General features: G+C 45.5%; 1 protein-coding gene across 1 annotated transcript in view; it reads right to left on the bottom strand.

Moving 5' to 3' along the window:
* Nucleotides 1-16,317, bottom strand: part of LOC100524727 (melanoma-associated antigen 10-like) — a 136,505-nt gene extending 120,188 nt beyond the window's left edge. Inside the window, exons 1-5 of the mRNA XM_021080569.1 lie at nt 16,113-16,317; nt 14,178-14,213; nt 13,729-13,832; nt 13,389-13,451; nt 104-187 (exon numbers count right to left, since the gene is read on the bottom strand). The gene's annotated coding sequence lies outside the window, so the exon portion shown is untranslated. The remainder of the gene's footprint in view (nt 1-103; nt 188-13,388; nt 13,452-13,728; nt 13,833-14,177; nt 14,214-16,112) is intronic.

The raw sequence follows: 25,531 nt of genomic DNA, 5'->3' as shown, positions 1-25,531 counted from the left end.
ATAACTTGGTAGGTGCCAGCTTATTCGCCAGGGCAGTCACACAACTTTGCAATGGATGAAATTTTAGGGATGTGTTGAAGCAATCCACAAATACTGTACTTACTCAGAATGGTCACTAGGTGGCAAATGTTCCATGGCAAGAAGCCCTCTTCCCCGTTCCTACTGACTCTCCATCTTCATCCTCCTCCTGCAAAAAGGAAAAAGGAATAATGTAACAGTGACAACCACACCGAACAGCGATAGCAGGACATATTTGTTTTAGGTCTTTCCACTTGCCTAGGACAGTAATAAGCCCTTGTCAGCTTGGGAAATTTCAGAAATGGCCTTGTCTGAATAATCTTTTCTTCGTTAATATCATTTACGGATAATGTCAATTAATACATCTCTGTGATAAAAACCATGCACTTTAACCACAAAATGCAAACTCCATCTAGCTGAGAACTTCAGCTCTAGCAAATTCAAAGAGCAGCAGCAGAATCTGTGACATTCCAAGCATGAGGCTAAGCCCTTCATGTTACTGAATCTGCAAACAGCTTAAAAGCTAGGTATTAATATTACTCCCATGATATAGGTGGGAACGCAGGAAAACAGCCCCAAATCTTGGAGCTAGTAAGTGCTCCCCTGCTGGGATGCAAAAGCTGGTTTAGTTTGGTTTGTTTTCAAGTTCAATGGCCATGCTCTCAAACATCCCACTCTGTGATGCTTTGGTGGTATGTGTGTAATTGTCTATGGGTCTTTTTACATTTACCTAAAGCACTTTGATATTTCCGTGCTTCTGTGTGATTCTATGTCTGTGATTCTGGGCATGTGGAAGTGGGTGTGTGCATGGACGTGTGTATGTTTGTGCACACACAAACATATGTGCAGTCCAGAACTTTTAGAAATATTTCTGGTAATTTCCACATCTGCTTTATACAATATAGTCATCAGAGGGTGCTCAACCATTTTCATTTTCTCTTGAAGAGGCTAAGAAAAAGATACACTAAAAGTCACAGCCTCCTTTGAAAAAGTGTTTATGTGTCCTTTTATATGTGGTTGAATCTCTGTGTTTTCATATGTATAAATCTACATATGTCTCTATGTCTGTGCAGGGGTAAGAATCTGTGTCTCTTTCTGTTGCAAGATTAAGTCCATGAATGCATCCATAAGCCTATGCTGGCAGATGCATATGTGTCAGTGCACGCATATATTTGATGTACATTTAGACTGAGTGCTGTGTGGGCACAGGAGTACATTTGCAGATCATTTTGTCTGTGTGTGTGCATGCGTGCTAATGTGTGTATATATATGTTGACACGTGAGGGTGCATGTCTGTGCATCTGTGTATTTGTGCGTCTGTGGATATGTCTGTATTTTTTAGTGTGTTTAGGTTCGCGTTGTCTGCAGATATATGTGTGCTTGCGTATTTCTGCGTGGGTATGCCTGGCATCCGAGTGTACATTTGCAGGTGAATGTGTGTGTCCATATATGCACGTGCATTTACAGAGTTCCGTGTGCATGTGCCTGTAAGGGGGGGCTGGGGAGTGCCGGCCTCTGAGTGGGCGAAATCTCGTCTTCTGTGTATCAGTCTCTGCCTGAGACCATGTGTAGAAGAAGCATCTGTGCCTGTTGGGACAGATTTAGTTCTCATGTTGACAGTTTCCCAATATCCATCTGTGTGAACCTCTGCATGCCTATGTATTTGTGTGTATGTAACACGTGTGTGTGTCTGAGTGTGAGTCTATGTGCCTACACCTGTACAGTCTTACCTGTAAGCCTCTTTACCTGTGTCTAGGAGCTTCTACATTCACACATGTATGTATGTCTTGGTGTTCACCCACCTATGCGACCATCTTCATGTCTCTGGGTGCATGGGGGTGTCTGCCTAAATCTGTCTTCATGAGAATGAGTGTCTTTGGATCACTCTGTGGGTGAATGCGCCTGTGTGTTGCTGTGGGCGTCCTGCTGCTGTGTGCATTGGAAGACTCTATATGCTGGGGAATTTGCCTGCCTGTGTGTACGCCTGTCTCTGTCCCCGTGCTTGTTCGTGCCTGCCTCTGCAGTACGTACACCCATTTGTGTTTGCAGGCATACATATGACGGTACACACAAGTGTTGGTGCAAGTGTGTGTCTGTGCAGGTCTGCTGGCTCCTCCAGTGTGGGCGCACACATTTCTACATCTGCGTGCACAGGTCCATAGGCACCCGTGCTTCTGTGTGTCCCTGTGTGCCTTACACACATTGAGCTTTTTTTTTATAGGCTGCAGATGTTGTGCGCTTGTGTATTTCACTTTTTTTTTTTTGTGAGGGATGACAGAAATGTTGTTTATTGATCGTGATGATGATTATACAAACTAGATACATATGTTAAATCTCAAACCATACATGTTGAAGGGCAAATTTTACTAGATATAAATTATGTTACTGAAGCTAATTTTTTGAAATTACAGAAAAAAAGTACTTTTATGTCTTAAATTTAATTTCCATGTGTTTATTTTGAGCTCTACTTAAGTTGTTACTGTGATAACTTTTTTTTTCTTTCTTTTTCTTTTTTTGTCTTTTTAGGGCTGCACCTGCAGCACATGGAGGTCCCTGTGTGCCTCTGCGTTTGTTCAGGTATGTCTGTGGGTCTCCTCATCTATCAGTACATCCGTGCTCAATGTCTGTAAGTGTACAAACCTGTGTACCTGTCCCCGCAGGCACCTGCACAAGCTTCTGAGTCTGTATCTTTGTGAGTCCGTATGGGTGAGGATCCACGTACATCTCTGTCTCTGTGCACTTGCCTGGGTCTCCGTGAATATACCTGAGTTTCTGCATGTGTGTGTGTGACTTTGCTCCTCTCGTGCATCTGAGTGAGTGTGTGAGTGCAGCTGTGTTCGCCTGTGCACATCTTCGTATGGGTCTCTAGGCCTGTGTGTCTCTGTGTGTAGGTGTGAGCTTCTGCATAAGAAAGTGTCTCTGCCAAGCCGACCAACCTCCGTCTCCCCGCTCCCTCTCCTCTCCCCTGTATCTACACGGGAGGCATCTCTCTCTGTATATAAACGTCTCTCTCTAAATGTGTCTGCTCATATTCATGCAGAGATGTCTTCATGGGTCCATCTCTGTTTTGTCTGCGTGCATGTGTATGTCTCCATGTACGAGTGCATCTATGTGTGCACACGGCATGCTTGTGTGGTTCCATACGCACACCCATATGCACGAATATCCCCACGTGCTTCCCCAGGTACATTTCTATACATGTGCATGTGGGCATGTTTCTAGGTTTTCATGGTCAGCATGAGCACCCAGGTTGCAGGTCCAGGCAGGACCATGTGTATGCAGGTGTGTTTTAATAACAACTTGCCTCTGTGTGTAAATTCATGTGACTCTATGAGCATAAAGATGCCAGATACGTGTTTAAAACACACGTGTCTCCTTATGAATACATCTCCATATTTCAGTTTTTTATAAATGTCTCTATGTCTCTGCATAGCAATGAACATGCATACACCTGTGTCTGCATACGGATGACTCCATGCACCTGCCTGTGGCTCTGTGTGCACACATGCAAATGCCTATGTGTCTGTGTGGGCTCATATGTACTTGTCTACATTTCTCCATAAATGTCTGGGGGTGTCTGAGGATGAGTCCACACCTCATGAGCCTCTAGAAGCATTTATGCGTCTTTCCATGTGTGTGTGTGTGTGTGTGTGTGTGTGCATGCATTTGTGTTCTTGCATCTTTGAGGTTATGAATCAGTAAACACATCCTCTGGACGCCTAGGTTGGCATGCATGTGTCTCTGCGTGCTTCTCTGGGCCTGTGCGAGTGTGGAGTGTGCATCTGTGACTGCATGTTGCTTTGTGCCTACACACCAAACTGTGGGTGTTTGTATGCATCTGTGTGTATGTATACGTGTATCTGCATAAACATGAGGTGGTCCTTGCTGGAACTCTGGTTATATGTTCATACTTGCGCAAACATATGTCTTCGGCTGTGGCTGAAAGAACGTATGGTCTGTGGGATTCTGATACACCCGTAGTTCTGTGTCAGTGTAAACACCTGTGGCAGTATGAGTGCGTGTGTGTGTGTGTGTGTGTGTGTGTGTGTGTGTGTGTCGATGTGAGCACTTTCTTCCAGAAAGACTTATCTGCTCATTTCTCCGCCTGCTTGTCTATGGTACAGCCAGTAGAAGGGGCTCAAGCTTTTCTCCCTGCTGTTGAAATAGCCAAGAAAATAAGCATTAAAAGACAGCCTCCTTTGGAAAATGTTGATTACTGAAGAGGGTAACTACGGTCTGATAACACAAGTTTTTCCAATCTGAAGACCAAAAGCGGTGTGGCTTTGAGCTTCAAATCGCACTGCCATCAGGGACATTTGTGTTGGAGGCCCTGGCATGTACCTGTCTTCCTTCTTACCTCTGGCCCTAGGCTGGGCCCACATGCTGCCACCTGGCTGCCCACAGCCCACACCACACACAGCTTTCAGCCCACCTTCTGCTTCCAATCAATACTCCGACCCTCTTCCCCATGCTACTGCTTTTCTTCGGCTAGAAATTCAGATGAAGATACCTGGTGGTGTTTAATCCTTACAAGTAGCCTCGGAGACGGGCACCAGTGTCATCCACACTTGACAGATGAGGACACTGGGGGTCAGAGAATTCAAGCGCGTTGTGAACATCATGTGGCCGATACGTGGCAGAGGCAGAATTCAGAACCAGGCCCCACTGACCCCAAACCTTTATTCCTGCTTCTCTCCCACTGACCGTTTCTACTCTCAAACATGCTCAGGTTCCAGTCGTGGAGCCGGGACTGGGAGCGGATACAGCTGCCTCCAAAGACTGTGTTCTGAACCTCGATTCTTTCCTGAAATTATCTCATTTGATCCTTGCAAGGCCCTAAAAGGAACTGTTTCATCCATGTTTGCACATGAGTGTACAGGCGCAAAGAAGTGAACGTTCTGCGTGAGCGCGTGGGTTCTCATGAAGTGAACCTGAATGTTCTAGAATACGCATACTCTCTTGATGTCGTGAGCCCTTCTGAGTGTTGTGTAGCAAGTCTGGGTGTTGTGTAGCAAGTCTGGGTATTCTCTATGGTAAGGGGGCCTGGCTATGGGGTGTGAGGTGAGCTTGTGGATGACAGGTGGTCTCTAGGAATTACGGGCCCGGCGAGGCCTGAGCATCTGGTTTGGAGGGACTGTGCTTTGTGGGAGTGCTTCTGAGTGTTGAGACTTTTATGAGTGTGATTTTTCAGATGTCCTGTCATGCAAATCTACGGACTGGGGACCATGTCTTCACCTTGTAGGGCTGGCCCGTCCAGGTGTCGTGCTCTCTAAACTGCAGTCCAAACACCCTGGGACAGATCTTGGAGTCACAGGGTGAGACTATGTGTCCTGGGTTGAGTCTAGAGATTCGACCGTAAATTGTTGTGTCACAGGGCCAGTCCTTGCATTGTCGGGTACATCTGTGCCTCATGGGGAATCTATGTGTGTTTGTTAACGAGGGGAGCCCCCTCAGGTGGGGTTCTGCCTTGACATAGTATGGTATTTCTGGAGGTTGTGGTCCATGCTGCGCATTGCCCGTGTGATACAGGCTGATTCTGGATGTGGCGTTGGCTGTATTCTGGCATTTCAAAGAGAATGGGGCGGAGGCTGCGTTTGAGGGAGCTTGCGTTTGTGCTGTGGGATTTCCCTATGTGTTCTGGGGCAATTCTGGGGGCTGGGGACACACGTTTTCTTTCTGGGGTGTTTGCCTACAGGCATCCTGCTGTGCGATGTAATTCTGTGCTGCGGGGCATGGCAGCGCGTGAACATGTCTTGAGCTGGGGATGCTTATGCTGGGTGAGGATGTGTCCCGTGGGGTTTGCGTGGCAAGGCAGGTCTGTGCATCACAAGGCGCGGTGTCTCTCAGTGGTGGGGGGCAAGTGTACATCACGAGGCCTGTCCGTCATATTGTGGGTCAGGTACCGATTTGTGGGATGTCGTGGGGCGTGTAGGTGAGTCTGAGTGCTGCGGAGCACGTCTGTGCACGGTGCGGAGAACGTGAGATGCGATGCGTTTGCAAGGTGTGATTTGGCTGGAGCTATTTCCAAGTGACTTTGCTTTGGGGAGGAAGTTGGAGCCTGAGGTGGCCCTTCTGGTACCGGGGGCGCGGGGGGGGGTGTCTGTGCATTTTCTGGTGTTTTGTACACTGCAGGACACATCTTTGCATGGAGGCTCTGTCAAGGTGTTGCAGGGGTGAATAAGGGCACTATATACTGTGCCTAGGTTGTGGGTCAAGGGTGCCTTGCGGGGCAAGGTTGTGTCGCAAAGCACGTCTGGTGAGGAGAATGTGCAATCTGGAGTAGGTCTTCCTCCTGTGGGGCACGTCTGTGTGTCCTGGGGCAATTCTGGGGGCTGGGGACACACGGTTTCTTTCTGGGGTGTTTGCCTGGTGGAGTGAATGTGTGTGTTTGGGGGGGATTCTGTGCATCAGAATGCAATCTGGTGTTTCGGGGAGAAACCTTTGTGTCACAGCGTATACCTGTCCATTGTAAGTTAGCTGTGTCTAGGTATCGTGGAACTCGTGTGTGAGTCGTAAGACACCTGTCAGTGTTGTGTGGCAAGACTGAATTTGTGACTGAATATTTGAGGTCTGTTCCTACCGTGGGGCGTGGGGGTGAGTTTATGATGTAGAGTTGGGCTGTGCAATATAGGGAGATTTTTGCTTTGTGGAACCTGTGGCCGATAGGGCATGTCTTGGTTTTCTAAGTCTGGACATTGTGGGGCAGGTCCGTTCACTCTACATTCGTGGTAGGTATTGTGAGGCACTGGGGGAGTATTGTGGTGCAAGACTGAGTCTGGAGGCAAATCTAGGTGTTACAGTCATACTGGATGCCTTACAGAGCAAGCGTTGGCATTCTGGGGAGAACGTTTACATGCGAGGCACATCTCTGCGTTGCGATACCGCTGCACGGGCTAGGGTGGGAGGCCTGCCATGGAGCATGTGTGACATCGTAGGCTGAGGTGGGTATTAAGGACAGGCTAGGCGTTGTGAGGCTCACAGACGTGTTGTGGAGCATGTTCTGTGTGTTTGGGGGCATAGCTGGTGGTTGGGTAGTTATTAGCTCTGTATGAGTCTCTGCGTTGCGAGTTAACACTGTGTAGGAGGAATCGCTGTGCGTTCTAGGACAATCTGGAAGTTGTATAGAACTGGGTACGTACTGTAGGGCCAGTCTGTTTCTTGTCACATTTTTGTAGAGCTACTGGACAAGACTGAGAGGGCCAGTCTGTGCATTTGAGGATGTGGCCGGGTGTGGTGGGATGTGGCGGAGGAGCCCAGTCGTGATAAAGGTATGTTCTGAGACATGTTTGTAAGTTGTTATGCAAAACCGTGTGTTTCTGAGGAGTCTGTATCTTTGGGGGCAGATTTGTGGATTGCGGGATGTATCCAGGAGCTGTGGGAGAAGCTGCCAACTTTGGAATGAGTGCGTGTTTGACACAATTCGGGGTGCTGCGGGGTGCGTGTGGCCACTGTAGGGGGAGTTGTGGTATTACTGGATCTTAGGCATCGTTTGGAGAATGTTTAAGCGGTAGTTGTTGTCTTTACATTATGACGTGTGTCTGGGCACCGTGGGACAAGGCGAGTTGTCAATTGATCTTAAGGGAGAGTAAATCTGTGTGTGACACTGTGTGCGGTGCAGGGTGGATTCGTGTATTGGGGGCTGAGTGTCAGCATCTGGTGCAAGTCTGGGAACTATGCCGGTAAGTGTATGGTGAAATGAGTCTCTTCTCCGGGGTGGATCTGTGAGTTGCTGGTTGCAGTTGTGCATAACGATGCAACTCTGTACATGGTGGGGCAACTCAAAAAGTTGGGAGCTGAGTTGGACTGCTGTTGCTCCTTTCTGTCCGTTGCAGGGCAACCGTGGACTCGCTGAGGATGTTTCTATGGGGGCATGTTTTTACGTTTTAATGTGATTTGGCAGCTCTCTTTAGGCTCTGTGTGTTGTACTATGAGTTTAAGACTCTTTGGGTTGAATCTGGGTGTTTGGGTGCAAGCCTGGGATTTGTGGAGTTAGTGTGGTATGGGCCAAAACTATATGTCGAGCTCATTTGTCTCTTGGAGAGTGAGCTCATGTGCTTGGATGTAAAATCCTGTGTGTCGTGAGAGCAATCTCTACCTGGAACAGGTCTCGACAGTGTAGGGTGTTTCTAGTGTCACTGCGCAGGTGTGTACGCTGCTTGGGCCCATCGTTGCACCATGGGTTAAGTGTGGGATGGTTCTGCCTATTGTGGGATGAATTGTGTCTTGTGATGCTATTCCCTGCCTTGTCAGGAGAGGAGGTTGAGAGCTGTCCTTGACCCCAAGTGTTTGGGGATTGGTCATTGTGCTGAGGGACGTGTGTGTGTGTGGATGTGTGTTGTGTCAACTCTGAGTATTGTGTGGCACATGTGTCATGAGTTGACCCTACACAATGCCTGGGGAATCTGTCCACTCTGAGGTGGGTCTGTGCTCTCTGGCGCAGGTCTAGGAGCAGTGGGCAGAGTCCTGGCGTTGTCCAGCAAGTGTAAAGAATGGATGACTGCGGTGAGGGGGAGATGTGCATGCTGGCGCATGTTTCTGCGTTGTGGGAAGAGCCTTGTGGCATGAGATGTCTCCCCATTGTGACTTGACACTGCCTTGTGGGGGCATGTCAGTGCTCTGTGATATGACTCTGCACTTTCTGAGAAGCCTCTGCGTTGTGCATCGTGTCTGCGCATTGGGTTTTTGCAATCCTGTGTGCTGTGCCATGAGCTCGCAGTTGGCGGGGTGAGCCTGTGTCGTGGGGTGCACATGGGCATTGCAGGTTGTGTCTTTGTGCTGCAGGACAGGGTTAGGTATTTTGTTGCTCCTGTTTTCTCTGTGAGCCGGGCGTTGGCCCAGCAAGGTGAGGCCGTGCTGGGAGGCATGAGGCTGTTGTAGGCCCTGTCTGTGCGCGGTTGAGCCGCTACGTGCTATCAAGGCAAGTCTGTGTGCTGTGCGTCTCTGCCTGTGCGTTAATGACTCGGTGTTTCTGGGTCCTGTGAACTGAATCTGGGCATCATGAGGTGATTCTGGATGTCGCGGCACATGTCTGTGTACGCAAGCATGTGCCTTTGTGTTTGGGGACAAGTCTAGGGTGTGTGGCATTAGATCAGACAGAGTGGGATGAACGCGTGCTTCGTGGGCTAAGTCCGTGCCCTGCAGAGGATTAGTATGTTATGAGGCATGTTTGTGCTGCAGACGGGGTGTTCTGCCATCTGTCTGCTCTGGGGAGCAGGTCTGAGCATTGCATGGTGAGGCTGAGCAAGCCTGTGAGGTGCGGGGCGGGGGGCATACCTGCACACCATAGGGCCTCAGGCGCTGAGGACATGGCGGGGTGGGGAGCATGCTTTGCAGTGAGCCTGGGTGTTGTGGTTCTAGTGTGCTCCCTGTGGAGCGAGTGTATCTATTGTGGAGCGAATCAGCTTTACAGAGTGAGTGTGTGCCCTGTGATGCCAACCCATGCGTGCTAGGAGGGTCTGTGGGAGGCTGGGCACGTCTCGTGTCATGAGGCAGGTCTATGCCTCGAGGGGTTTACCTGTGCTTTGTGGGGGTGTGTACTTGGCTTTGTGGGGAATGACCGTGTTGCGTGATGAGTGTGTGCACGGTGTGGTAGTCCGGGCTTTGTGAAGCATATCTTGGCACTGTGTTATTATCCTGCACATTGCAGGGCGAGCTTGGGCGTTGACGTTGTGTCCATTCTTTGAGAGGCATGTCTGTGCGTTGTGAGGCATGACTGTGGGTGGTGGGGTGGTCTCTGAGTGGTGAGTTGCCCCCGGATGTTCTGCTGTGAGTGTGGGTCATGTGGGCAGACACTGTATCGGGGGTGGGTCTGCAGATGGGGGGGGGTAGGTCTGTGCTTCCAGGTTGGATCTGAGAGCTCTGGGCCCTGGTATTTACTGGAGAATTCTGTGGGCGCAACGGAAGGTGTGCGGGGGCCCTTGCCCTGTGATGTAACTCCATGCCCTTGGGGGGCTGTGTTGCGGGGAGCGCCGTGCATTGTGGAGCATGCCCAGGTGTGGTGGGCGAGGCTAGACTGCGCATGGTGGGCCAAGATGTGGCGCAACGCCATTCTCCAGCCTGGCAGGAGTCTGGACTGTGAAACTGGGTCTGTACATCGTCAGGCACGTGCAGGTACACATGCCAGGTTTGTGTGCTGGACTGGCACATGTGTTGTGACTTGTTTCTAGGGATTTTAACGTAAGTCCTCTGTGTTGTGGGGCCAGTGTGTTCTGTGGTGGGGATGGCATGTGGAGCATGTATATATATATGTGTATATATATATATGTATGTATATATGTATATATATGTATGTATATATGTATGTATGTGTGTATGTATATATATATGTATGTGTGTATGTATGTATATGTATGTGTATATATGTATGTATATATGTGTATATATGTATGTATATATGTATATATATGTATGTATATATGTGTATATATATGTATGTATATATGTGTATATATATGTATGTATATATATGATAAGGTGCATTTAGTTGAGTGGGATGAGTGTTTGCACGGCTGAGTTTGTGTACTGTGGGCACGTTTGTGCATTGCAATGTGTGTCTAGGTGTTGTGTGATGAGTCTACTTACTGTGCAGAGTCTGTGAGGTCGATGCTTCTGGCAGTTGTGGGCTAAGTGCAGTCAATATGAATTGTAAGGAAGTGGGGGGGAGCGAGCCGTGATGGGATTCTGGGTTTCATGGGGGTGTACTGTGTGTGCTGTGGGTTCATTTGAATCAGCTGGGATTGCACTGTACTATTATGGTCCAGTTCTGTGTGTAGAAACAACAATAGCAACAACAATAAGATCAGCTAACATCGATAACACTCATTCTGTGCCAGCCACGGTTCTAAGCCCTTTATAACACTTTGTAACACTCAACGCTTTAGGAGCATTCACTCATTTAGCCCTCTTGACAGCCCTTCTAAGTAAGTACCATGATCATTCCCAATTTGTGCCCGAGAAAAACCAGGCACAGACAGTTTAAGAAACCTTTACATGGGTCACACGATTAGTAAATGACACATGTGAGCTTGGAACCCAGGCAGTCTGAATGCTCAGTGTAAGCTTTAGACCCCAACCTACACTGCTCCTTGGTTTGCGGGTGTGCTGTGCTTTGGGCATGTCTCTGGGCCTTGTAGGGTAGGTCTAGGTGTGACAGTAACACAAATGAAATTCACAATGGCTCCTGTGTGCCAGGCACTGTACTAAGCACTTAGCCTATGCCAATTCATTCAACACTCACAGCAACCCTTCTGCGTAGGTGCTATTGCTACCTTTGTTTTACAGATGAGCAAAGTAAAGAACAGAGAAATATACTTACCCAAGGTGATACAATGAGAAAGGGGCAGAACCCGGACTCACATCCGGGTGACACAGACAATGCCCCATCCAATGTCTGGGTGAGGAGGCCTTGCTCTTAACCATTACATGAGTCGTAGGCCAGGATTGTAGCGCAACAGGATGGTAAATAAAGCACGATGGAAATCTTCGCTTGGCAGGGGTAAGAATGTGTGCTGTGTGTCTACGCCTTGGGGATGTTCGCGTGCGTTAAAGATTGGATTTAGCCTGTGATTCATCCGTGGGATCGGGGAAGTGTCTGTGTTCGGCGGGGCAAGTCTCTGTCCTTTGGGGATGGTCGGTGTCCTGGGCAGCTTGCTGTGTGCCGTGGAGCACGTCTGTCATTGGGGGAGAGCCTGTATCTCTCTCTGTGTCGTGAACTGTGTCCTGGGAGGGAGGCTGTGTGCCCTGGGGAGGCTCTGCGTGCTCCAGGGAGTGTCTCTGTGCCGTGGGCTAAGGCATCACGCTTGGCAGGAGTCTGTACGCTCCAGTGAGGGTCGGTGTGACATGAGGGGGGTTCTGTGCCCTGGGGAGACTCTCCAGGATGGCTCTAGTCAGGGGGGCCGGGGGACAATGTGTGTGCTATGGGGAGAAACTTCGTTCCACGCAGATTCACGCGCCACGGGCAGGGGCCGTGTTCAGTGCTGAGCGTGTGTTGGTGTGTTGTGGGGAGTATTCGTGGGTGGCAGTGCGTGTCTGTGTCCTGTGTGCCAGGGAACGGGTCTATGCGACACGGAGACGATCTTGGATGGGGCATTGTCTGTGTCACGTAGGGCGAGTCTGTACCCCTCGGGTGAGACTTTTTGCCTTGGGGAGAATGTGTGCGCCTCTGGGTGAGTCTGAGTGCCCCCGGGGGAGAATGTGTGCTCAGGGGCACGTCTTCCGGCAGTGGTATGTATCCTTGTGCCGTGGCAAGCGTGTGTGCTGGAGGGGTCAATGTGTGTTTGCGTTATTTGGCCAGGGGACCTTAGAGGGTGGGTTTGTACATTGCAGCACAAGTCTGTTTCCGGCCGAGTCTCCTTTAATATCTATAACTAACAGCCGATGCCTATCCAATGGCTATCATTACCAGACACTGTTCGAAAGGTGCTATTATTATTCCCATTTTACGACTGACGAAATCGAGGCACAGAGAGATTAGGCAATTGTACTGTGGTCATGCAATTAGCAAATGGTGGAGACCTGGAACCAGGCAGTCTGTTGCCTGTACCCAGACTATTATGAATGCCCTTGGGGCCACGAAGGCATCAGTGGCCTCAGGGCTGGGAAGACTTCAGGGTCACTGGATAACATATTGAGAGCGGGTAATTCAGGAGGAAGAAAAGGGGAGGAGCTCAAAGCCTTCCCAGGATTCTTAAAAATGCAATGCTCTATATGCAACAATGATGGCATTTTAGCCCAGAAAAACTGACATCATGACTGCAGAATAATTCCTTCAGCAACTGGGGCCCTCAAGCCCCCTCCCTTGCCTCCACAGCCGCATTCTGCCACTGCAGAGGAGCGAATGCGCATGTCCTGGTGAGCTACCGTTGCCAGGGAAACCAACCTCCAGTCACAAACAAATCACAGCCTAATGCAGCAAGTCAAGAAATGACTGGGGCTGTGGCTGCAAGCCGAAGGAGCCCCCTCACCGTAAGGGCAGGCGAGCCGTCCTCCCACCCATGCCCTCTTTTTTCCTTCCAGAATCAGTAAAAGCTAGAGGACAGAGTCAGAAGTCAGTAGAAAAAGGAGGCTTCTTTGGAGATGGGGGTGAGGAGTGTCGACAGTGGGGGACTAGTGATTTTAGTAGTTAAACATTTCTGCGAGCAACAATTAACCCACCTCCCACTAAGAGACTCCGTGTTTTCTGCTTGAGCCTTCCACCTGCAGTGGAAAGCAGTGAAGCTTTGGGGTATGTTCCTAGCTAGAAGACATAGTGGATGATGGCAGGGGTGGCATGGCTTAGGATCCATTCCACCTCCTTTAAATCCCTAGGTCGGACTATAGCCAGCAACAGGCTGGCAAACATTATTTATTTTTGCTCCTTATACATTTCTTACATTTCCCTCTTACACCATTCTAGAAAATTCCAGGAATCCAGACAGCTTTAATGCTCCGAGTACCTGAGGAGTAGAAAAAGAGGTTGAAGGAAGAACTTTAAGAATAACCCTAACCCTGGGGCGTCTTATTTGACTACGCAACTAGGCTGTCAGCTGGGTCTGCGAGGAACAGCACATTTTAAAATCCGGTTTGAAAACCAATGCCCCAAACTGCGTGTGCCTAGAATTCGCGAAAGCTATCAGCAGGAACATGGTGCTAGAGAATGCTGCCAGAAGCTGCAAGAAGGTAGGAGCGCTACTGTGGGATGTAACCTTCTTGGGTGGAGAGAAAATGGCTGACCTGGGGAAAGCTACCCCCTATCTAGCGGGAGCACAGTTCTTGTCATTTCAAATCAGTGGAGGAAGGTGGATTATTCAATAAATGATGCTGAAACAATTGGTGACCTATTTGGAAAAAACACAAAATTAGATCCTACTTCATACCGTAGGCCAAAATGAATTCTAGGTGAATTGGAGTTCATTGCAAAAAATGAAGCAATGAAATGACGAGGAGAAAATGCAGGTGAATATATTCATCGGAAGAAAGAAAGAAATCACGAAATCAAAAATTGATAGTTGTGGATATCTAAAAACGTAAAGCTGCAACATGTCTTAGGAAAACCCACCATAAATGATAAAACACGAATAGGCAAAACACAACTGGAAAATAATGCCTTTTACCACATACGGTAAATAAATTAGGCGCTATGTATAGGGTAGCGGGGGGAGAAACCTTAAACTGGTTCATACCATTTGATCCAGGAATTCCACGTCTGCGAATTTATCCTAGGAGAAAACAAAATGAAACAGAAAAGCACACAGAGGTTTATATGGAAAGATATTCCTTAAACTATAACAGCAAGAATTGCACATAGAAACATTCAATAATTGGACCTCCCATATGTAATAAGTGGGCCTCCCGTATGGTTGAAAATTAAGCACCCATAAGACATCACATTCTTGTGGAATATTTAAAAATATAATGAATTGCCCCCAATATGTTGTTTAAGGATTAAAGCTGGTTGAAACTACACACACACACATATATATATATATATACACATACATATATATATATATAAACTTGATTTTGTATTATAAATCTCTATTTTGTGCCTCGATGTGCATCCATTGAGAGAAGGGGGGCTGACAGTCATTATATTAATAGTAATTATCTCTGGGTTATAGGAGTATGGGTAATTTTCACAGTCATCTTTAGATTTTTCCCAATTTTCTACAATAAATATCTGATGTTTTTATAATAAAGGGGGAAGACGGCATTTTTAACAAGATATTGGAATAAATACTGCAAAAGTGGTGAGAGGAGAGAAAAAAGCAAGTCTAGCAATAGAGACAATAAAAAGCGAAGAGTAACGGTGCCCAGTGTACCTCAACAGAGGATCAAGCAAAACAAACTCGGCATGTGCTACACAAAGATTACAGTATTATTTGTATGTCAGTAGGTACAGGATGTCTTATACAAGATGGACTCCTGGAAAATTCGCTTCGCTACCCCAGAGGACGGTCACATGTCCCTGGACGCGTCAGTCATTCTCTTTGCCGCAGTGCTGTGTTCAACGGCCCCCTCCCTCTTTTCTCCCACAAAACATGCCACCAGCAGACATTTTCAGCTTGGGAAAAATGGCCCATCTTGTCAACTTTCTTTTAAGCTATTTCACTCTTCTTTTTCCTTCCTGATTACTATTTTGGCATCTAACTCAAAAATCGACTTATCTATCTTTTTTCTCCTTTCTGCCTGCTGAGGTCAAAACACTCCAAATTTCGAAGAAATTAAAAAAAAAAAATAGCACTTGAGCTTTTTTTTTTTTTTCCTTTTTTTTCTTACAGAAACATAGCTACAAAAGCAAGCTCCCGGTAAAAGGAGACACAAAAGCCTAACCATTTTCAGGCACACTTCAGTAACAAACAGAAAAGCTTTGTTGATAGGCATCTCTGCTATCTTTTCCACATCGCTTTCCCAAGAAAGAAGGCTGATAATATTCTGTCTCTACTGTAAAAATTGATGTCAATAAATACAAATGAATTATTTTCGTAATCAAGGCACAGTCACACTTGTCGTTATTTCTCTTTCATGATTTTTTCCTCCCCAAACCAAATTTAAATCTTTCCCATTCAACACACGTTCATCTCTCACGTGAAGCAATTAATCTGAACATTACAGGCTGCCTCCTCCTCATTTTCTCTCCTGTACAGACATCCAGTCACATGATTTTCTTAATTAAAAAAAACTGAGGCATGGTATTCTTTTCCCCATTGCAAAATAACATTTCCCCCCTGCTCTGTCCATACTGTGAAAGGAAATCAGATCTGAGAACATCATGACTTGTCACCCATTTCATCACATTTCATGCAAACATCATAAAGCTGATATTTCAATAACACTTCAACAAGTCCTATTTAGGGAACTATCTTACCAGAATCATAAGGGGAAAGTTTCTATATTTCCTTCTAGGAACTCACTCACAATTTAAGAGACAAGCTTTAGACTAGAAAAGTGTCCATGGAATATTTAGAATTTGATGAAGCCATTTTCTCAATGCCACTGATGAGAATCAGAAATTCCTACGCAGTTCTGTATTATCCTGTTCCATCAAAATATGTCACTTGCTCTTTCAAAAGCATATTTTGGATATCTATTTTACAAAAGATTTCACAGCTACTTACCAGCTGCCTGCGCTCTGCCTCTCCACGGGCTCTGAGGCTGTCGCACTGAAGGGGTGGGGGAGAGCCACAGCAGCCACTTGAAAATGAGCTGTGCTCTGAAGAAGGGATTAGCTTTATGGAGAGAAAAAAAATGCCTTGGAGTTATCCTCAAAATTCCACCCCAAACATAAAATCATATTAAACATTACATGCTAAAAAGCACGCATGCAACACAGGACAGAATTTAAGAGCTAAACCTCTGATCTAAAACACACTTCAATTGCCTTGATTTCCACTGGAACCCCTACAAAGCCATGGGCTTTTGGCTCTCCCGTCTCCTAGCAACAGTCTCATTAATATTTTTTTCTGCAGTGGTCCTACTAGGCATCAGAGAACAGTGACAAGGTCTAGTCTCCGGTAGTGAATATTACCATTTTATTGTTCGATAGGCATTTTCCCCAGATAAGTCATAAAGGCGAGCCAGGCATTCGATAACATGTTCTCTCTCCAGGAAGACTGTAGATTCAAATGACATTCTATTCAAATGACAGAGATTGTTCTTGTCCCATTCCTTGGTGCAATGCTGTCACTAGACCCCTGACCTAAAGACGGACCTCAGCAAAAGATGCCTAACCCCTCCTGCAATGGCCAAATGACAAAGAGCACCACAACTATAAATCCAGGCCCTAAACCAACGTTGTTCTCCGCTGTGCTCAGAGGAAAAAAATTGATGCACAAAATTTATTTGTATTCTAAGCCCTGCCACCATGATCCCTACCCATCAGCACAGTTACTAGAGGTACATGTCATAAAAATATGGCTGAAGTGTAACCAAATCAAAATCGATCCATTTATCTGTTATTAACATGGAAATATCAACTACATGTCAGGAAAATGAGAGCAGGTTACTATGCAGGACATATAACACAATCACTTTTATATCTTATGTGGATAGGAATAAATGTACATAAAGCAATGTGAAAGGATATATACCAAAATGTTAGGAGTGATTAGTCTGGGTTTTCTATGGATGGTAGAATTTGATGGGTGTTTAGGTCATTTTTCTGTTTGATTATCTATTTAATAACTTTTCTACAATTAACATATATTCCTTAGGTTATTAAAAGAGAACCATACACAACAATGTAAACATACTCAAGGCCACTGAACTGTATACTTAAAATAGTTAAAATGATCAATTTTATGTTATGTACATTTTACCACAATAAACAAATGAAAAAGAGAACCATTCACTCGCCCTTCAAACATGTATTGTGTCTCACCACATTCAAAATACTGTGCTGGGGGTTGAAAATGAATAAAACACAGTCCATTCCCCTTCTGAAAGCTCATGATCTAACAAACAACTACCCCCCAAACTTCCATATGGGTTTTTATTATACATGGCATGTAGAATTGCTGCTTTTAGAAACAGAAGTATTTTGTTAACATCTTTTTTTAAATTTCATCCATCTTGGGTTACATTTATAAATAGGGTTGTTACATTGTCTGCCTAAAAATACTGAACACTCACTGGGCAGAGGAAGTAAAGAAATATATATTGAATATTTTTAAATGTAAATACATATGTGCATTTGCATATTTGTATAGAATTGTTACCTTTTTTTAAAGTGGGACAGGGAAACTGTTCTAGATTAAAGAGGAAAGAAATATGACCAAAAAAAGAGATAAGATAAGCAAGTGCAAAGTGTGCTCTTTGCTTGGATCCTGAGAGAAAATCAAATAGCTATAAGAGACATTTTGGGAACTACTGGGACATTTGAATTGAGGTTAAATATTAGATAATATTAGACCAATGTAATAATTTGGTATAGTAATGTGGGATGGTGGACTTGGTGGTTTTTTTTTTTTGGACTTGTTTTTAATGAGACACATGTTGCCATATTGAGAGGTGAAGTGTCAAAACGTCCACAAATTACTCTGCAATGCTAAGAAATCACAGAGTGACTATATAAAGCAAATGTAGCAACACGTTAATAATTGGTAAATCCAAGTTACATATATGCAGGTTGTTCTTTGATCTAAAATCTAGAGAATAAAGAATAAAATAATTTAAAAAAATAATTACTCTACAATAATCACATTTAAAGTTAAAATTATACATGTTTTAGAATGAATGAGAATTAGGTTTGTACTCCCTCCATACTGAGCAACTGGATGATGACTATTTGTCATGCGCCATCTAGTGGTAATATCCTGACTTACCGTGACTGAAGGATTTCTGAAGAACACAATTTGACGATTGACCCATTAAATATTGCTACGATTTTATTTTAACAAACAAATAAAAATCAAAGTATTTTACGACTGTATATAAATATAGTTAAAAGGCTCCATTAATGTTCAGAGTTTGTCCTTGGTTATAGGAGAACGCCTCTGCTCAGGTGTCCTAACAAGCAGGCTCTCTCCACACAGGCGCCACAGGCAAGGCTCAACTGCCAGCTGACCTGAGTCTCGGTGAAATGCCCCGTGACCCTCCCTGGGACATGGCAAGGCAAGCAGCTTTGTGAGGACTATTTATCACCACCTCCCTATCTTGCGGAGGGCTGCCAGGAGGCAGTTTCTCATTCACCTCCCTCATCCTAGTGAAGCATGGGACCTTCCATCACACTTCCTCCCTTAGGCTACAACTTCAGGCTATAAAACAAACTGGAAGTAATATGGAAACAGCGCCTCCATGTTAGAGCGACTCACTGCTGATGTCATCTGTCATCTTGTCCCTCTGGTTCACTGTCATCTTGTGGGATTACGGCTATGGGGACATGACACCATGCTGGTGCTTTTGCACATCATAGACTGTCGGCATCCATTTGGCTCATTGACTTCTTATCAACCGAATATGCGGCAGACGAGCAAGCCAGATGTCACAGCTTGGCAAAATGTGTCTACAAATATGTGTGAGTGTGTGTATAAACATAAAGAGAGAGTGTGCACATACTTCATATATTCTGGTGAAACAATGAAAATTTTCTTTTTCTTTTTTTTCTTCTTTTTTTTTTTTTTTTTTTTTGCTTTTTATGGCTGCATATGGAAGTTCCCAGGCTAGGGGTCAAATCAGAGCTGTAGCCGCCAGCCTAGACCACGGCCACAGCAACGCCAGATGTAAGCCGAGTCTGCCACCTACGCCACAGCTCACGGCAATGCCGGGTCTCTGATGCACTGAGAGAGGCCAGGGATTCAACCCACATCCCCATGGATACTAGTCAGATTCATTTCTGCTGTTCCACAATGGGAACTCCCGAAAGTGTTCTTTTTGAAATTGTAAACAATATGAGTGATACCTGCTTTCACAACTTATACCCAGCACCGTGCCAGGGCGGGGATGGGGTGGAGGATGGTTCCCAGTGTAGTAGAATTTCACAAAGAGGTAAAAGAAATGAAGAGTAGATATGAAAAGATTAACATCAGCACCCAAGTAGTTACTTGGTCATAAGTAAAGGAACCAAAAATGGCGGAGAGAAAACCTACATGGGATCATTGTCAGGCTAACACACTGCTTCAGGCCAAGTAAGTAGAGCTGGCCCTCAGCAACCACCCCTCCTCCCTCCCAGGCATCCCAGTTCAGTGGCTCTTGATTTGACCTGCCCGCTTGATCACTCATGAAAACTTCCAGTGCCACCCAGGAGTCGACATGAAGGGACTCCTAAGGAGCATCAAAAAGCACCTGCAATTACTGCAATGCATTAAATATTAAAAAAAATCATAATTAACTCGCCCACCAAATCATTGGTCACCATTGGTGGTTACTAGGGTAATAACCCCTTATTCTGAACATTTGTAAGTAAGGAGAATTATTCACACATTTATCTTAACTCCTGTGCAGCCTATATTTGGACATAATCATGTGGCAAATAAATGGAGATACTTTTTTAAAGAAAATTCCCAGCTAATACCTGCAGAAGAAATGATAAAATTAGAAAAAAAAAATCACCATTTTGCAACCCTCAACAAAACAAAGAATCTAGCACCAATCTTCACTGACTGCTAAAACTATTCAGTGAATGACTGATGAGGAATTTCCCTTTAAACAGCAAAAATAACTTCCCAAGCCCAACTTCCCCAATAGCTTTTATAATGCTAGTATAATTTGTGAGAGCAACTCTGGGAAAGGATAGCAGAAGGGAATATTACAACTTTATATTGTGTTCTAGAGTGAGTGGTGTAACCATTTCCACATAATATAGAAATGTTTTCATCAGAAAGTTCTGCAAAGAATATTTATACCAAAGGAGTGACTCTCTTCTAGGCCTGCCTGACCTAAATTATTCCCTGATCAAAAGGCAAACCACTTTAAATAAAACATTTGAAATAAAAAAATCTGTTTAGGAAGGCGCCTCAAAGATAAATGTGTGGATTGTTAAGGCAGGCCATCAATGGACTTAGGAGCTGGCCCTCGGATCCCCATTTGGAAAAGGAAGACAGCGCCGCTGAGCTGCAGCAGCACACATTACACTCACGCAGCAACAGTCAAAGGCTGCCTGATGGGAGGGGGAGGGAGTGGGAGGGATCGGGAGCTTGGGCTTATCAGACACAACTTAGAATAGACTTACAAGGAGATCCTGCTGAGTAGCATTGAGAACTTTGTCTAGATACTCATGTTGCAACAGAACAAAGGGTGGGGGGAAAAATGTAATTGTAATGTATACATGTAAGGATAACCTGACCCCCTTGCTCTACAGTGGGAAAAAAAAAAAAAAAGGTAAGATACGCTGAACCCATTTTACTGGGAAAATAAGAAACCATCTCTGGCAGGATTGGCAAAATTGGAACCACACACCATGCTAAGACTGTATCCTGAGCTGTTACCGTTTCCATGCCTGATACTGCTATGAAAAATAACTAATTTAATTAATTAATTTTTGTCTTTTTAGGGCCGCACCCGCAGCATATGGAGGTTCCCAGGCTCGGGGTCAAATCGGAGCTGCAGCTGCCGGCCCACGCCACAGCCACAGCAATGCAGGATCCGGGCCGCGTCTGCGACCTACACCACAGCTCACTTAACCCACTGAGCGAGGCCAGGGATCAAACCTGTGTCCTCATGGATGCTAGTCAGATTCGTTTCCACTGAGCCATGATGGGAACTCCAGAAATAACTAATTTCTTTTAAATCGGGGATAAAAGAGAAGATGCTGGTGTTTGCAATCTAATGCCTAGGAAATCTGGGAAAGTAACGCATTTAATGACTTTACTTTCCATCAAAAGGACATCAGTTGCGTTTTCCAGCCTTTTGCATGTATAAGAACACAGCCTTGGGAGTTCCCGTTGTGGTGCAGTAGAAACAAATCCGACTAGGAACCATGAGGTTGCAGGTTCCATCCCTGGCCTCACTCAGTGGGTTAAGGATCCGATGTTGCTGTGAGCTGTGGTGTAGGTTGGCAGCAACAGCTCCGATTCGACCCCGAGCCTGGGAACCTCGAGGAAATTAAATCCGAGTTATGTAAGAGTTATGTGATAGAGCAGCTTGGGTGCTAAGGAAAGGCCACTCTGAGAGAGGGACATTTGAGGTAAGAGCTGGCTGACAAGGCGTAAACCAAGGAAATACAGGCAGAAATGCTTCCTGGGCTGACAGAACAACTAATGTAAAGGTCCCAAGACTGAGTGAGCCTGACAGGTCCAGAGTAAAAGATGCAAAATAGTACGAGGAAGGGCCAAAAAGGTTGACAAGGGTCAGATCACCCAGGGCCCTATTGGAAATGGTAATACATTTGGATAGCTAATTGCAAAGGGAAGCTATTGCAGGGACTTAGGCATGGAAATGACATGATATGATTTATGTTTTTAACTTCTGATGTCGGCTACTGTGTTGGGAACAGACTGCATCTTGGCCAGTTGTGAAAGTGGGAAGATTTGTGAAGAACATCTCGGGGAGTTCCTGCTGTGGCCCTGTGGATTTATGATCCAGCTTGTCTCTGTGGAGGCGCTGGTTCAATCCCTGGTCCAGCATAGCCGCTTAGGGATCCAGCGTTGCTGCAGTAGCGGTGAGGGCTGCAGCTCTGGCTTGGATTCGGTCCCTGGCCTGGAACTTCCACATGTTGGGGGGCAGCCAAAAAAGAGAAACAAAAGAGTATCTTGTACTAGTCCACACAAAAGATGTTGAGTCAGGTGGAAGCAGAGTGGATGATGAAAAGGGTTAGAATTCAGAACATATTTTGGAAGTAGAGTCAACAGAGTATTATGGCTGCTAAAATCCAGGTAAGGGAAAAAAGTAATCTAGGATCACTGTCAGCGACCCTGTAACTGGGTGGGTGAATGGTGATGGCAGGTAACTGATGGAGAGAGAGGAGGAAGAACAGATCTGGGGGAGGGCGATACAAATCAAGAATTCAGTTTTGGACTTGGGGTTGCCAAGGGGGAAGGAGGGCAGGGGAGGACTGGACTGCGAATTTGGGTTAGCAGATGCAAATTACTATACACAGAGTGGATAAAAGACAAGGTCCTACTGTATAGGCCGGGGAAATATATTCAATCTCCCGGGATGATGGAAAAGAAAAAATAACAAACGACATAATCCATCTTTTTAAAAAAGACTTCTGTTTTATAAATATTGAATTGGAGATTCTCTTGGTGATGTTGCATAGGAAGCTTGATAGAGTTTCACAGGAGAGACATGAACTAGAGATACAAACTGGGAGTCATCAGCCCGTAGATGGTACCTGAAACCATGGGAGAAGTTGGGGATGCCATGGAATTGCGTGTACAACCTTGGGCAAGTCAATGAACCTCACTGAACACCAGTATCTTCATCTACAAAATGGAGTTGGCACCCATTAATATTTGTTCCATATTGAGTTGTTGCAAGGATTAAATAAAATTGATCTAGTCCAGAATCGCTTAAACTATTTTGAGTAGCTCTGCTATTGTAGGTAGGTAATTAGGTCTGTGTTAACTCAAATTTCCAAATCTTTTCACGTGACACTCTTCTGCTCAGACACCCTCCCCCATCCTGTACTAGCGTAATGGATTTCTTTCATCAACATGCATCTCCTTGATCTCTAGCCTACGTCTCAGCCAGATCCTGCTGTCTCCCCTTCCCTACATGCTGATGCTATCTTGAGAGCACTGTCATGCTTTTTGTCCATGGCCTTCCTACTCAGGTTGCAAAATGGACCAGACTTCAAAGAGGCAACTGAACTACAGTTAGGCTCAGCTATGGTTTGGCAAATAGCCCCAACAACCAAAAAGAGCTGGGCAACTATCCAAACAATGCTAGACTATAATGCTTTAATCCTCTCATAGCAACTTAGTGAGACACAAGTATTAATTTGTATTATCCTCCAATTTGACATAAAAGGCAAAGATCAGAGAAGAAGTTATCAGTGACAAAAATGAGGGTGGGAGCCACATTACAGAGACTTAAAGAACAAAAAGGTAAGGAAACAGGAAGGCAACAAAGCTAAGAAAGAAAAAAGTGTGATTAGGTCCAGCCAAATGAATTTTGGTTCACTGTCAGGACTCTAGTTAAAGAAAATTAACTTTTATAAATAAGGTAGAACACTTGTCCTTAAAGTAGTGAACCAAGGCAAGGGATTCTGTAAGTGGGACAAGGCTCACTTACAATGGCCAGGCTTTGGATCAGGTGGACGTGATAACCACTACACTACAGAAACTTAGCTAAGGGTTTGTGGATCACAAAGAAACTTGCAGTATTGACGATAGATACAGAGGCTTTTCTTGTATCCTCTGTGGAGGTCAGACTGGTCCGAGTCTGAAGTGAGACTGAGCCTCTTCGTGGGAAGTTGTAGCCCAACTGCAAAGAGTGGAGGAAGGGAAAATGCGTGATGTTATTGCAGAGGATGAACCCTAAAGGGAACTCTCTCTTGGAGGCAAGAGAAGCACAGAGTCCCCTGGTGGCTCAATGGTTTAATGATCTGGCATTGTCATTGCTGTGGTGTGGGTTGGATCCCCCGCCCAGGAATGTCTGCATGCCGTGGGCATGGTTAAAAAAAAAAAAAGAAAAAAACGTAAGAGAAGCACTTTGAAAGACAGATGGGAATCCCTGCTATGGCACAGTGGGTTAAGAATCCGACTGCAGGAGTTCTTGTTGTGGCTCAGTGGATTAAGAACCTGACTAGTATCCATGAAGATGCAGGTCTGATCCCTGGCCTCATTCAGTGGGTTAAGGACACGGCATTGCCATGAGCTTTGGTGTCGGTCACAGGCGCAGCTCAGATCCCACGTTGCTGTGGCTGTGGTGTAGTCAGGCAGCTGTAGCTCCAATTCAGTCCTAGCCTGGGAACTTCCATATGCTGTAGATGCGGCCCGAAAAAGAAAAAAAAAAAAAAAGAAAGAAAAAGAATCCCACTGCAGTGGCTCAGGTCCCTGCAGAGCCAATCCAGAGCCAGCACAGTGGATTAAAGGATCCGGCATTTCCACAGCTGTGGCATAGGTCACAGCTGTGGCTTGGATTCAATCCTTGGCCCAAGAATTAAAAAATTAAAAAAATTAATAAAAGACAGAATGGGTAAACTGCACAGATTAGCTGAAAGATTATTGTAAGAATTTCCTTATCCATCACACAAGGGGACTAGACTGTGTCAACATTTTCCCAAACCGCCTATGCATCAAAATCACCAGGGAAAAATATTTTTAAATGCAGATATGCAGTATCTACCTAACAGAATTAGCAGGTCTTGGAGGGTGATACCTGAGAATCCGTATTTTTAAAGTTCCCTGAGGAATTAAAATCTATTGGCAGGCTTAGAAATTACTGAACTAGAAGGTTCTTAACATACTATTATCCGAAATAAACGGTTTACTATATCACCACCACAGCATTAATTACCTTATCTCAGGCCTAATTGTTTACTAAGGATTTATGTCTAACTCCAGAGGGATTATAAAATGAGGGGCTAGAATTAAATGGCCTCTAACCCTGGCTTCTCTCTACACCTCTGCCAACATCATTAATGAGTGGGGAGGGGGAGCCATCTGGGCTGAGTACATGGCATATTAAACCAAGGGAAGGACCAAGTCTCAGGGGACCTAGATGCTCACTAGACCTTAGAGGAATTCAGAGAAACAGAGTGCGATGTGTCCTTAGCTTTATGTGTCAACTTGTCTAGGCTAGAGTACACGATTATCTAATCAAACACTACCTGAAGTCCTACTGCGCAGGTCTTTTGTGGATGATATTAACATCTACACTCAGTTCATTTTAAGTAAAGGAGATTATCCTCACTCACCACGGCTGCCTGCGAGCAGCATCCACTCGCGGTTGGGCTCAGGCTTCTGGTGCTCGGGCAGCCTGCTCCCGTAGGGCTCATAACACAGCCACGCAGTCGCACCCACAGTCCACATGGTGTGAGCTAGTGGTGCTGAGGCCCTGAGCAAAACCCAGAACTGTCCGCACAGAAAGGAGAAGCAGTGCAAGATGCTGCAACCGCAAATGTCAGCCACGACCGTATCTACATCCATAGTAA

This window comes from Sus scrofa, chromosome X (assembly GCF_000003025.6).
Source record: "Sus scrofa isolate TJ Tabasco breed Duroc chromosome X, Sscrofa11.1, whole genome shotgun sequence".
Lineage (NCBI taxonomy): Eukaryota > Metazoa > Chordata > Mammalia > Artiodactyla > Suidae > Sus > Sus scrofa.
Note: the sequence above shows the minus strand (reverse complement) of the source record. Positions and strands in the feature narration are given on the sequence as shown.